Raw genomic sequence first — 13,070 nt, forward strand, 5'->3', positions numbered from 1 at the left:
CATGGATTAGCTTCATACTGCCGCTATAACAAATTACAGCAAAATTAGTGGCTTAAAACAACACAAGCTTATCTTCCAGTTCTGGAATCCAGAAGTCCAGAATGGATCTCACCAGGCTAAAAATCGAGGTGTCGGTAAGGCTGCTTTGCTTCTGGAGGTTCTAGGGGAGAATCCGCGTCCTTGTCTTTAGTTCCCATAGATTTCCTGCCTTGCTCAGCTCATGGTCAAGTCTTTCTCACGTTTCATCACTCTCATACTTCCCTGCCCGCCTCTTTCACTTATAAGGACCCTTGTGATTACACTGGTTCAATGAGGGTCATCCAGGACAATCTCCCTGTCTCAAGGTCAGCTGATGAGCAACCATCATTCCATCGGCAATCTTAATTTCCCCCTTGTAAATTAACATATTTTCACTTAAGTATGTAGATAACACGTCCACAGGTTCCGGGGTTAGGACGTGGACATCTTTGGAAGGCTGTCAGTCTGCCTCTCACACCTCTGACTCGGCTGCCAACTCTTGCTCCACTGCGCTGTCTTCTGCACACGTGATTCCATTAAACCATTTATCACATCGTTTCCTTCCGCTCTAACCCTTCCCACGGTTCCCACGTCATGGTCCCAACACTCCTCGACACCACTACGGCTTCTATGAGCTCTATTAGTACTTTTGCTAATATTGAATAATCCTTTTATTTCTGGCATAGACCCTACTGCATTATGGGAACAAGATTGTATTCTATTTGCTTATATTTTATTTAGAATGTCTTCATCTATATTCACAAGTGAGATTGGTTTTTTGCTTTCTGTGTTATCTTTGTTTGGTTTTGCTTTATAGAATAGATGGGAGGTTTTGCATCTTCTATAGCTCACAGAATTTAAATAGCAGAGAAATAAATCATTTATTCTTTAAAAATTTGAAAAAGTTTTAAGCCTTTAAATTTTTAAAAACTTTATCTGCGTCTCAAATCGATTAAGCATAACAAACATTAAGTAGTAATTCAAAAAAGTCTCAGAGAACAAGCTTTTAACAAATACATGTAACCTGTTGCCTTTTCCCAGGATTCTTCCCATTCTGTTTATCCACTTATTCTAACCCAAATGAAATATAAAATCTTTGATTAAAGTGTTCCTTTATAACACACGTCTAGTCCTATCTTAGAGTCCTATCTTGTTGAGGCGCTCACAACAGACATTTATTTCTCACAGTTCTGAGCAGCCCAAGATCAAGGCGCCAGCATGATTGATTTTTTTCTCTTCCTAGCTTGCGGACCACCCACTGCCTTCCTGCCATGTCTTCACATGGCAGAGAGTGGGTTCTCTGGTCTCTTCTTGTAAGGACACTAATCCCATCATGAGGACCCCGCCCTAATGATGTCATCTCCACCCAATTATCTCTCAAAGGTCCCAGCTCCTAACACCTTCCTGCTGGGGATTAGAGTTTCGATATATGAATTTTAGGAAACACAATTCAGTCTATAGCAGACAGATGTCATTTTCCACTTGGGTCTAACAGGAGTCAAGTGTGGCCCCCACCCACGTCTTCTTTTATTTTAATTAAAAGCTATTCACTTGAGATTTGCTTACTGTTATTCTTCTTAACTTTGCCTCAGCCAGGTTTTATAAACTGCTTCCACAAGAAAGACCTTCAAGAACTGCTCTCAGAAAGAGCTTGAGTCTACAGCCATGCTACCCTGAACATGCTCGATCTCGTCTGATCTCGGAAGCTAAGCAGGGTCCGGCCTGGTTAGTACTTGGATGAGAGACCACCTAGGAAGACCAGGTGTTGTGGCCTGTATAGAATAGACCAAACCAAGTATGCTCTCAAAGGCTGGTTATTAGCCAGTGGCTGTCCTGTACAAAGCAGCAGCCCCGAAATGCCTAGATACAAGGTTTTTAAGCCCTAAATCTCATTCTTCATTCTATCTTAAACACAAAGGTCTATTTCTCTCCTATTCATTACCTGTCAACCCACTTGGTCAGGTGTGCAAGCGGGGAGTACAGAAGCAGAAAGCTCGTTGTTAGAATGTTATGTTCCTATGGGTGATTGCCTATGTTCCCATGGGCAATAGCCAGTATTCTCATGGGCGATGGCCAAACAGTAATTTTCAGCTTATATACAATTGATCATTTTTCATGCCATGCAAGGAAGCAGGGTTACACAGGCTAAAATTGGCAGTTAGTGTATGAGCTCATTGTTACAAGTTTCATGAGTAACAGAATGCGGTTAGGGGTTCCAGAAACTAGGCCTAAGGTATAGACTTCCTTCGTCCAGTTTCAGGTTTTAATTATCCTTTAACCTTTTCACATTTCAGCAGGCTGTCACACAGGTGCTGTAGGTGTTAAAAAAAAAATTGAAAAATAAAATAAAATAAAACATAGAAAGAGCTTGAATCCATTACAAGGAAGTCCCATGGCAAAGATGTAACGATTTTAGAATGGAGATTGGAAGTTCACTCTGTATCTTAGAACAAGCCTTTGCTGCCCCAAGGAGTTGATGGGAGCCATTCTGAAACCGTAGACCGCCAACGAATCTTTGGGTCTTTGTTGAACGGCCAAACCACGTAACTGCCACCAGCACTGGGCTTTGTTGTGTTTCAGATTAAGGGAGACGTAGTTATACATGTTACTTCCTTATTCTCCCAGTGTTTGCTAAGGAGTGGGGCGTCACCACTACGGTGTGAAGGGGGATGTTCCAGACCACCCTGCAAAGTGACCCTGAACTATGTCAGTGACACAACAGGACAGACGGTCTACACAGTGCTCCCAGCTGTTCAGAGTACCATGGACATTTATAGCAATGACCAGTGGCACCGGACTGCCCTGTCATGTAGCTCAATATTTTTCCTCTTTAAAGAAATCAGTCGGAGAAGTACCATGTCACAGGAGTGACAGGCTCACTAAAAGCCACAAGAGACCATTAGCTCCGTTAGATGACAGTGGCAACCTGCATAAGACATGATTATCCTTTAATTATCCTTTAACCTTTTCACAGGTGACATACAGGAAAACACAATAGGAATTTATCCAGGTGACATACAGGAAAACACAATAGGAATTTATCCAGGTGAGTATTTAGCCTACCATAGGCCTGGAACATAGTGTGGATTCAAAGAGCATTGGCTTTTTGTGTTACCATCGTTGTTATTAATAATATAAAGTTACTGTTAGAAGCATGAGAATGATGTCGAGAAACACATTCATATCCTCACTACTGATATTGTCACCATCTATCTTCCTCCGAGCCCTGGTGGGGACCAGGAGGCCTGACAATGAGCCAGCACTGGAGGGTGGTCTCCAGGGGCCGAAGCCAGGGACAGGTATTTACTCTCAGCTGTCGGGACCATAAAGAGTCAGAGCCAAGACCTGAAGAAGTGCCAAGAGACAGAGCCAGAGGACCCAGAGCCAAAAGCGAGATCCACACATGCTGGGGACAGGGTCGGGAGCCAGGTAGAACTCAGAGCAGAAAAGAAGCTAGTCTGGAGCAAATCAAGGAGGCTCCTGCGAGGTTGTCCCCAGTGGTGCGGAATTGCCAGTTAGTTCAGCTTTGCAGGTCATGGGGCGTGGCTGCGTGTATCAGACTTTAGCTTATGCCACGAAACCATCCAGGCAGCCCTCCCTGGATTAGGTAAATCAAAATTTTTGAGCGACGGGGCCATGGGCACTTGGCTGTTTTTATTTTCATTTTTGTTTTAAACTCCCTGGGTAATTCCCACGGTGGAAGATTACTAGCTCTATACACTTCCCTCAGGAGGAATCCCTTGATAAATGAAGGGTGTTCGTACATCGTCATCGTTACCTGGCCTGGGAACAGCAGAGAGAGTCTACGTTCCAATTTTATCACCCCTCCTCTCTGGGTTTCATGGAGCCTTCGATGAGATGCTTTCGGGCTGACTTTCAACATCAGCTGGCTGTACGTAGCGAGGCTTTCTCCTCTGCTGCCCAACAGATTGATGCTCAAGTATCAGAGTAGAAACCGTGAGTGAGGACGGGCTGGCTTTCCAGCAACTGGGGGTGAACACAACCAAACGAAGGCGTGTCATCTCCTCGGTGACCTGGTGAAGACCCAGGGCTTTTTCAGTTGAAATGAAAATTAACTCTGAAGTCAACACAGGTCCGGTGTGTTCATCGTGATGGAGGATCTGCTCACTAGCTTCATTTGGGGCTCGAATCTTTATTGTCTGCCGGCAAGTCCATCTGTTTGAGGTTTGTTAAGCTTCTCTACTGAATTTCAATCAAGAACCTTATGATGCCCACTCTGGTTTTTCCTCCTTCCTCTCGAAAACTTGTTCTTCCTCCTTCCCCCTCCACGTGCGCTGAGAAACGCCATGTGGGCTTGATGTGAATTCCACATCCTTGGGTCTCTGCCTTGCTTGTGTTAAGATCACGTGCAGCTACCTCTAGCCATAATTGCCATTATAATTAGATGCAATTATTTGCTAAGTGTGCTTATGGATTTGCCAGAGAGGTGTGATTAATTGCCATTAATCATATCTTAAAGCTTCCCATCATATTAAAGGGCCACTTAATTCCTTCCTTCTAAACTAATTAATCCACAAGCGGTACGTGCTTAATTGTCTCTGAATAATTATCAAGCTGGTCCAGTCTCTGCCAAGCTCGGCCCGACGGGGGCAGTCACAGGGGCTCCTCGGGCAGCAGCATCCACCTGGATCCCTGTACGGGGAGCTGCCTCCCCTGGCATCTCCCTCTCACTGCCTCCTGGCCAGTAGCTGAACCAAGGCCACTTTGCTGACGACATTTCTGAACATTTTTGTCTGCTTCTTTTTTGAACGACTAGAGAAATGGAAGCAAGAAAACCCTCCCGCTCCTACAAAGCCAGTCTCTTTACCTCTAACTCAGCTCCTCACTGGGCTGCAGGGGGCGATCGAAGGAGGGTTAATGGTAAATGAATAAGTCTGGCAACCTGAGGAAGGCGTGGTGCCCAGGGACTAAAGTCACCAGGGATGACAGTCCGAGTCATACCACCCGGCAAGCCACCTAGACCAGCAGAGGTGTGTGCTAAGGAGAAGGGAGACAGCGACTGTCAGTTGTGGCCTTAAGACCAGTCCTGTGATGAGGACTGTAGTTTGTTCCACTTACCTTTTTTCTTAGATGCTTCTGCCAAGAAAAGGGGCCTGATGGCATCCTAGAGGAGCTGCTTCCAGCTCTTGAAAAGAGAAGCAGAGCCATGCACTGCGCCCGCTCATGAGCCGCCACGACCTACTTCGAGAACTGAAGGACGCGTTCGGCCTCTGCTTAGAGCACTGTGGCTGACGGTCCTCCACTGGCCTTTCATGCAATACTGCTGTCTCCCAAGGTCACGCCCCTTGTCAGTGGCAGCCTGAACCCAACGACTGGTCCACATGGAAGTAGAGAGATCCAGCACGCTCCAAAGAGTCAGCCGAGGCCTGTGATGTGATGAGACCACCTCACTGAAGCTCCCCCCTCCGCCGAGCCTGCTTCCATCCTGTTCCCGTACGGCTACGACCCCGAGAGAACTCCCTGACGGACCCCGCAGCCTCACCGCCACCTCCGACGTTGCTTCCTGCTGCAGAAACCCGCTTTGCTCAGGCACTGAGCCGCAGTCTGCCATCGAGCCCTTCCCAGCGACTGAGGTGGTATTTGCTCTACATCTGCCTTATTCCTTTCCTTTTTCCGATTCAGCTCACTGGACTCCTTCAAAATCCCAGCAGCCACTATTATTAGGAAATCCGGGAGGGGCCAGTGCAAGAGGCAGGCAGGGCACCGAGAGCATCACACCACGTGGACCATCATGTACAGGACAAGAACCCGGCTAGGAGCCTGGGGTCCAGGAAGCCAGGGGTGGACTCAGTCACAGCGAGAGGGAATTTCATTTCAGATTTTATTTTTCATAAGCAGCCTCACTGCTTAGGATCAGGCGAAGAATCTTCTGACAATAAAGAAGGACAAGGTCTTGCAATGCACGTGACAGCCTCGGCATCTGGCCAGTCCTTACTGTGGGGTCTAGTGAAAATAACACGGGCTTGGGACTAGAGTGATCAGTGTCTCACGTCTGGTTTCCCTGTCACTATCTGCATAACCCTGAACGAGCTACTGAACTTTGCTGGGCCTACTTTTCCCGTCTGTACAATAGGATGAGAAGAACCTTGCAGAGTTGGTGGGAGGATTAAATGAGATGATGTACATAAAGCCCCCAGCACAGAGCCTGGTCTTCAACAGCTGATAGGCATTAGTAGTTTTCACATAATGGGTTTTTAAGCTTCTCAACATGATGAGTTATGACTAGTCTTTCCTAGCCGATTCATTTACCTCTCACGGTGCTATTTCTGAATAGGGAGACTGTTTCCACTCGGGGAGAACAAGATCTAAGTTTGGGGGCAGCTATATAGAGCAGGGAGCCATCTAATGAGTATGGCTTATTTTTATCCACCATTTCTGCATTTTAAACATCACTATTTTGATATAGGTCAGCTCTTCTGGTAAAGCGATATTCCTATTCACTTGCAAAAGACGAGTTATATAACACCTCTTGGCCCCACAGGACAGAAGGCAATCACAGATGGACAGAGTCGGCAAAGCACAACTTAAAGATGTGTGAGCTCAGGAGACCAGAAGGCCGGGGCTGGGATGGACAGAAATGATGACATGGCCCGGACCAGGATCTTTGCTGAGACAGTGTCACTGTGGAAATAGTTTCCCTGGTTCCCTTGTAATTCTTGAGTCATTTCTCCAGAGTCCATTGTAAGAAAGCAATGTCAGTAACGCAGGGAAATGCTTTACCTCCAGCGGAGGAAATGCTGGAAGAAACTATCAAAGGGATTAGAGAAATCGACGTTCAAGGCTGCCGTCGGGGAAGACCCACACCTCTGCCCAGCCATTCCGCATCATAGCCTTCAGGATTCTGTTGGCTATAATAGAATCCTGGGCTGGGAGGCCGACCGCGTGGCCCAGTGTGTCCCCATGTCCCTGGACTACATCTTTGGAAAAACTAGAAGATGGGCCTGGCCAAGGAACAGAGCGAAACGAGTGAGGAGACCAGGCCCCCAAACCCACTGAGCCCTCTGCTCGGTGAGTCTGAGGGGCCGGGGAGCCATGACTGGTACCTGGAAGGACACACCCACCGCAGCCACCCAGCGAGCGGCTCTGCCAGCTGCTCCGGCCTGTCCTCTCGAGCACACTGCACACGGACCTGGCACCTGGAAGGATCCAGAAAGTTCTCTGCCACCCTCCTTTTTTCTCCTCTCCCTTTCTCCATCCCTCCACCTTCCACCGCAGAAACGGCTCTGAGAAAAGAAGCCTAAAGCGAACTTTCCTCTCTGAAATCTCCTCCTGGGCGTTTTGCTGGTTAACGCTCATCTGGTTGCAAAGTGGAAGGTCGTCCTTTGCCGAAGGTGGTCCCGCATCGAGAGAGAATAGGGGAGGGGCTCAGGTGCTCCAGAGGGCTCTAGTTGACCCTGACCCCCCTGAGGTCACAGCCCCTGCTACCCACACATGGAAGGGACCCCTCTACTGCCCTAGCAGCCCTTTCCCGCCTTCCCCACATCCGCGCGGGCATCACGTGGGGCCCTCGGGCAAAACCACCCATGACGACAGTAACGGTACCATCAACCGAGCGTCGTGATGCTAAGAACTTCTCAGCCAGCACTTTATTTAAACCAGCAGCACTCCTGTGAGAGTAGGTGTTATTGTTTTCCCATTTTACAGTTCAGGAAACCCAGGCTTGGAAAGGACAAGTGACTCACCTAAGTCACATAGCGGGTCGGTGGCAGAGCCGAGACTCGCCCTCAGCTGCAGCTGACCACGGAGCCCACGCTCTCACCCGCACTTAGCTCTGTGGCCCCATGTGCCGGTTAACTGAGGGAGTTAAGTGCACGTGTCGGCTGTGGTGCCCGTTCCCCTGAAAAGCTCTCCGTAACCCGCCCGCTCCCACCCCAGGGCCCCGTTCCCCGGCCGCACCTTGCCCACAGCTGCGTTGGTCCCATTGTCTGTGTGTCTGCTCGCCTCGGCGGAGTGAAGACCCTGTATGGCTCTTGAGAGCAGGGGCTACGTTTCACATGCTCAGAGCCTTGTGCCCTGTGTAGAACCTGGCCCAGAGTGGTGCTGAACCTAAAACCTTCTAGGCCTTTCTGGAGACCGAGGCCACCATGCAGGGCCGTGAGGGGTACAGGTGGGAAGTTAAAATGGAATCTTAACTCAGCTTGCTGGAGCCCACGGCCCAGAGGGGCACCTTCTTCTGATGCTCACAGAGATGCCCATGGCTAATTCAGCCATTCTGAACTGGGAACGGACAGTTTGATGACTGGACTCCACAGCGTACAGCCCGATACTTCCAGTTCAGTTTATTTTAGGCAATCCAGCTGAGTTTCATCAACTGGGATGTGTTATAAACTGAATGCTTTCATCCTCCCGGCCAAATTCATATGTCGAAACCCCAATGTGATGGTGTTAGGAGGCGGGGCCTTTGGGAGGCGATTAGGATTATATGAGACCATGAGGCTGAGGCCCTCATGAACGGGGTCAGTGCCCTTATAAGAGTCACAAGAGAACCAGCCGCTCTCTGCTGTCTGCCATGTGAAGGCGCAGTGAGAAGTCAGCACTCTGCCGCCTGGAAAGGGGCCTTCGTCAGAACTTAGCCACGCGGTCACCCTGATGTCAGACGTTCAGACTCCAGAATGTGGGAAATAAATGTCCGCTGTTTATAAACCACCCAGCCGACAGTACTTTGCTAGAACAGGCCGACCGACTGACAGGATGTAACCTGGGGTGCCTGGTTCGGCAAAACCCACTCAAAAAATTCTCAAGATAAAAGTTCGGAACAGCTCAAGCTCGTTCTCCACCAACTCGTCTGAGAACTTGAAGTCTCCACAAGGAGCTCGGGCTCCGAATTGTTTCATCTCCTCTGACAGCCCGAGTTTAGTTCCTTTCAATTATGTGCATGAAAAATAGCATTGAAGCTAGTAAACCCACATCTCGGTGAAGTCTTACATTATTCAGAACCAGAGGAACGATCCTTTAAATAGAACCGTAGATTCATCTGTCTTTGCTGCCACATTCTCACCTTTAAAAATGAGAACCGACATTAACACCAACGGAGACCGATTTAAGTATTCCTATAATTTCTGATTAAATTAGCTAAAAATAAGTGTTATCGGTGATTCATGGGATTACTCATGCCAGCTAGGAGTGGCGCGTATCTTCTGGACACTGACATAAAATCCAGAGTCTCTCAACGTCATTTCAGCTGACGGTTTAGCCCAGGCACACGACACAGTCCCGGCCACGGGCTCTGGAGCCAAACTCACCGGCTGGGTCCCCAGCTCACCGCCGTGTGACCTCGCTCACCTGACCTCAGTGTCCCCACCTGCTGATGTGGACGTGTGATGGCTCCTCACCTAGAAGCTGTGGTGAGTGTTTGGTAGAACAACCCAGCAACGTACCGAGCGTGGTACCGAGCACGAAGAAATGCTTAAGTGTAATTAAAACCACTCCTTTTTTTTTTTTTTTTCCCCGAAAAATCACTCCTGTTGGAGATTTTAAATTATTCTGGAGAGATTTGGCCCCTTAAAAAGTGAACTCTGTCAGCTAAAAGTCAGTCTGGTTAACAGTGAGAAACAGTGCCTGACAAGAGATGCAGACAGTTCACTAGTTTGAGTGTGAGGCAGACGGAGTGAAGTCAGTGGCCCCAGCCACTGCGGCAGGGGCTGCCTTCCCTGACTGGGATAACTGGGCAGAAGAATCGATCCATTTATCATGCTGTCACCCTCCTTGTGCCCAGCGCTCGGGGCTTCCGGCCTCTCCCGGTTTTCTTCCCCCTGGTGGCCTCCGGGCCCGGTACGTGGCACAGCGGTTCCCGCTATGAGCGAGATTCTCTGTCCACCAGACCAAGGGGTCTTGAGCGAACTCCCTCTCAGCTCGACTCATCCCTGAGACTGAGGGGCATGGCGGTCACCTTGCGGGTCACAGCCCGTTATGGGTAGTGTTGGAGGAGGCGCGCCTGAGCCTGGACCAGGGGAGCGGCAGAACCAGAACAAAGGTACCAGAAGGAGGTCCTCTCGGTCCCCAGTTAGCCTAGGACCATCCTTGTGTTAGCACTGGATGTCCTGGGCCACTTGGAATGCCCGGCCCCCCGAGGACAATCCCGGAGGTCCCCGCATAGGCAGCGCCTGCACAGAAGTATCGGGCAATGTCAGGGTGGGCAGGAAGCCAAGAGCGCTGACCCCAACCTTCCAGGGGTGCTGTGGGCGTCCTTCCGGTCTCGTCAAACGCCTTCGGAGAAACCAGCGCTAGACGCCGGCATTAAGGATCATTTTTATTGCGCCCTTCAGTTTTCTCCAGTGTGAAGAATAGCAGTGCCTTCAGGCTGGGCACTCCCAGCATAATCCCTTTGTCACTCTGTGAGCAATCTCCATATGGCCCCTGTCCTTCATCCTTTGTCCTTCCGGGCTACAGGAGTCGGGCTCCTCTTCTGGGTCAAATTCTCATCCTTAGAACCCAGGAGGGGGCGTGGGCTGCAGGGTCAGAGCCCACGAGGCGCTAACCCGGCCTAGTCCAAACCCGAGGCTCCATCACGGCATCCAGTTCAGGTCTCAACTTTCACCGGGCGTGTGAAGGTTAGATGCGGCAGAAAATGTCCGACTCAGGGCAAAACCGAATGAGAGCGACGGGACTTTCTCCAGAGCAGCCACCCCCACTCTCCAGGGCTCTTTGAAGCAGTCCTCTCTCTACAAGCCCCCTGAACATCTGCTCTTAGCAGAGCCCTGCCCCCATGACACCTCCTCCGAGAAGTCTTCCCAGCCCCTCAGCTCCTTCTATAAATCCTGGCGCTCCCAGAGATTATACCATGAAGTTTCCAACATAATGACTGTCTTGTTTTGTTTCTTGATTGTTTCATGTTAATTTTATTTTCTCAATGACGTTTCAAGATCTTTTAGGAACAAAAAGCTCGTCTCACTTGTCTTACTCTCTTTTCTTCTTTTTTTAAACCTTCAGAGCATCTATCAGGGTTCCAGGAGCTAAAATACACTCAGTAAACACAATCAGAGGATGGTGAACAAATTCTGAAAACACCACCGCCCAGCATGACACCTCACGCTCCAAATCTCAATGAGTGTTTATTGAAGGAATGAAGGAAAGAACACTCCCCACTCTCAGAAATGGACTCCGCTCATCTACATTCCTCTGTTCACCAGCTTGGTAAATAAGAATTCACCAGCAACAGAATAAAAATATTTAAAAAGGGAACGAGACAAAAAATAATAAAGTGGGGTGAAGGGCTTGGTATTTAAATGGGTTCTTTACATTATATGGGGAAATCTTGGCTCCTGATTTGTTCATTTAATTAGCAGAGGGAGCTGGATGTATATTTGAAATACACATCTACCCTAGGCCTTTCCTCTAGAATTTTTACGTGTGTCACCTTTCAAAAACACCCTGCTTCTGCAGTGGCTGTAAGGCAAGCCACAAGATTGCAAAATGTCATATATAAAAACAGTAGCATACGTTTACGCTGCTGGGAGAAAATCATTCTGAGAGAAAACCTTTCACAATACTCTCAATGCTTTTAGCTGCTGCCCGCACGCTATTCCAGATTTCTATTTACTAATGATGGCAATTAAGGCAAAGTCTGAGGCTTAACAAAGTGATTGCTTACTCTAGAAGATATGCTAATCAATTTTCCTGCCGCACTTCATTTTTCCATCTAGCTCAGTGCGTTGTTCCCAGAGCATCGGATGAAGCAGCCCCTCCCTGTACCATAAAATCCATCTTCCCGGCCACATATGAAAACCCGACTGGCAGTGACCAGTAAGATTCTGCTGAAAGAAACGTGAAGAGAATGGCACAGAATCTCTAGCCAATTAACCTTCAACATCACTTATTCTCAGCCTCCTCGTTTGTGAAACAGGCCTGTGAGTTTGGAATCAAATGTAATCACTTATGCAAAGCGCTTACCGTGGTGTACGGAATAGAACCGCTTAAGGAATGTTAGCCATGGCCATAAGGACAACTGTGAAATATATTGTCGAAAACGACGTCGTCGTTATCGTTGTTGATGCTGAACTGCAAAGTATGCGGAGTTGGAGTCTCAGGTGACCAATTTAGGCCCTGATCACTAGAGAAAGGAAAGAACGAGAAAGCAGCAAGGATGAAAGGGACCCGAGGTCCTGGCTCCCCAGTTCTGGTTCTGCCGGCTTCTTGCTCTCGGATGTTCGCAAAACGGAATCCGGTGCCGTAGGTACCTGCCCCACGGCGGCCAGTCTCCCAAATGGCCCTCAGCGATTCTCACCACTGGCAGCCAAGCCCATGGAGGGTTCCTCCCACCTTCGAGGCTAGGTCATAAAATACACTGTGATTTCTCCCTCTCCTCTCGATCTCTCTGGTGGGACCTGTACCATGTGAGAGGCCACGGGAGGAGATATCTGGGAAGCAGATCTCCCACCCCAGCCATGACCGCCGGCCTGGCCAACGTCTGGACTGCAACCTCAAGACAGCCCCTTGAGCCAGAAGGCTCAGCGAAGCCACTCCCAGATGGCTGGTCCTCAGAAAGTCTGAAGCGATAACTATTTGTTGTTTTATGCCATTAAGTTTTCGGGTAATTTGTTACACAGTGAGATAACAAATACGTGGCTCTTGGCCAAAATTTGATGGAATGCATTTTTGTGTCTTGCAGTGCATGATCGCAGGCCAAGATACTTACTTTCAAAACAGTAGCTTAAGAACTAGAAATGCAAACAAAACTGTAATCGTGGAAGTTCTAAATTTTCTTTTTCCGAGGTGTCTAGAAGCTGACCCTAGTTTTAAGGTATACTGCTTACCTCCCTATGTATCTGTCTAACAGTTCCCACCACGCATCCATCTACCAATGCCATGCCTTAAGGCTGGGGTTTCAAGATAGAAGATTCATAGACAAATAATACATAGGAGTGGGGTTGGAGGGAATCACTTTTCTTTCTAGAACTCCTTTTGAGAATGTTTCTTCAGGAAACTTTTTCGACCAACTATTTGGAGTAAATGTTGAGCCTCCAGGGCACGATTCATTCAGTCTGAGACTGTGGGGTGGGGTATCTGTTTGGGTGGGCAGGCTTGGGAGCCAC

At 48.6% G+C, this 13,070-nt stretch overlaps 1 pseudogene; it reads left to right on the forward strand.

Annotated features, from left to right (window-relative positions):
* The first annotated feature begins 1,673 nt into the window (after window positions 1–1,673).
* LOC111740263 lies at window positions 1,674–1,792 on the forward strand (annotated as a pseudogene).
* Window positions 1,793–13,070: the final 11,278 nt, after the last annotated feature.

The sequence above is a fragment of the Pteropus vampyrus genome, unplaced genomic scaffold, assembly GCF_000151845.1.
Source record: "Pteropus vampyrus isolate Shadow unplaced genomic scaffold, Pvam_2.0 Scaffold60, whole genome shotgun sequence".
Taxonomy (NCBI): Eukaryota; Metazoa; Chordata; class Mammalia; order Chiroptera; family Pteropodidae; genus Pteropus; species Pteropus vampyrus.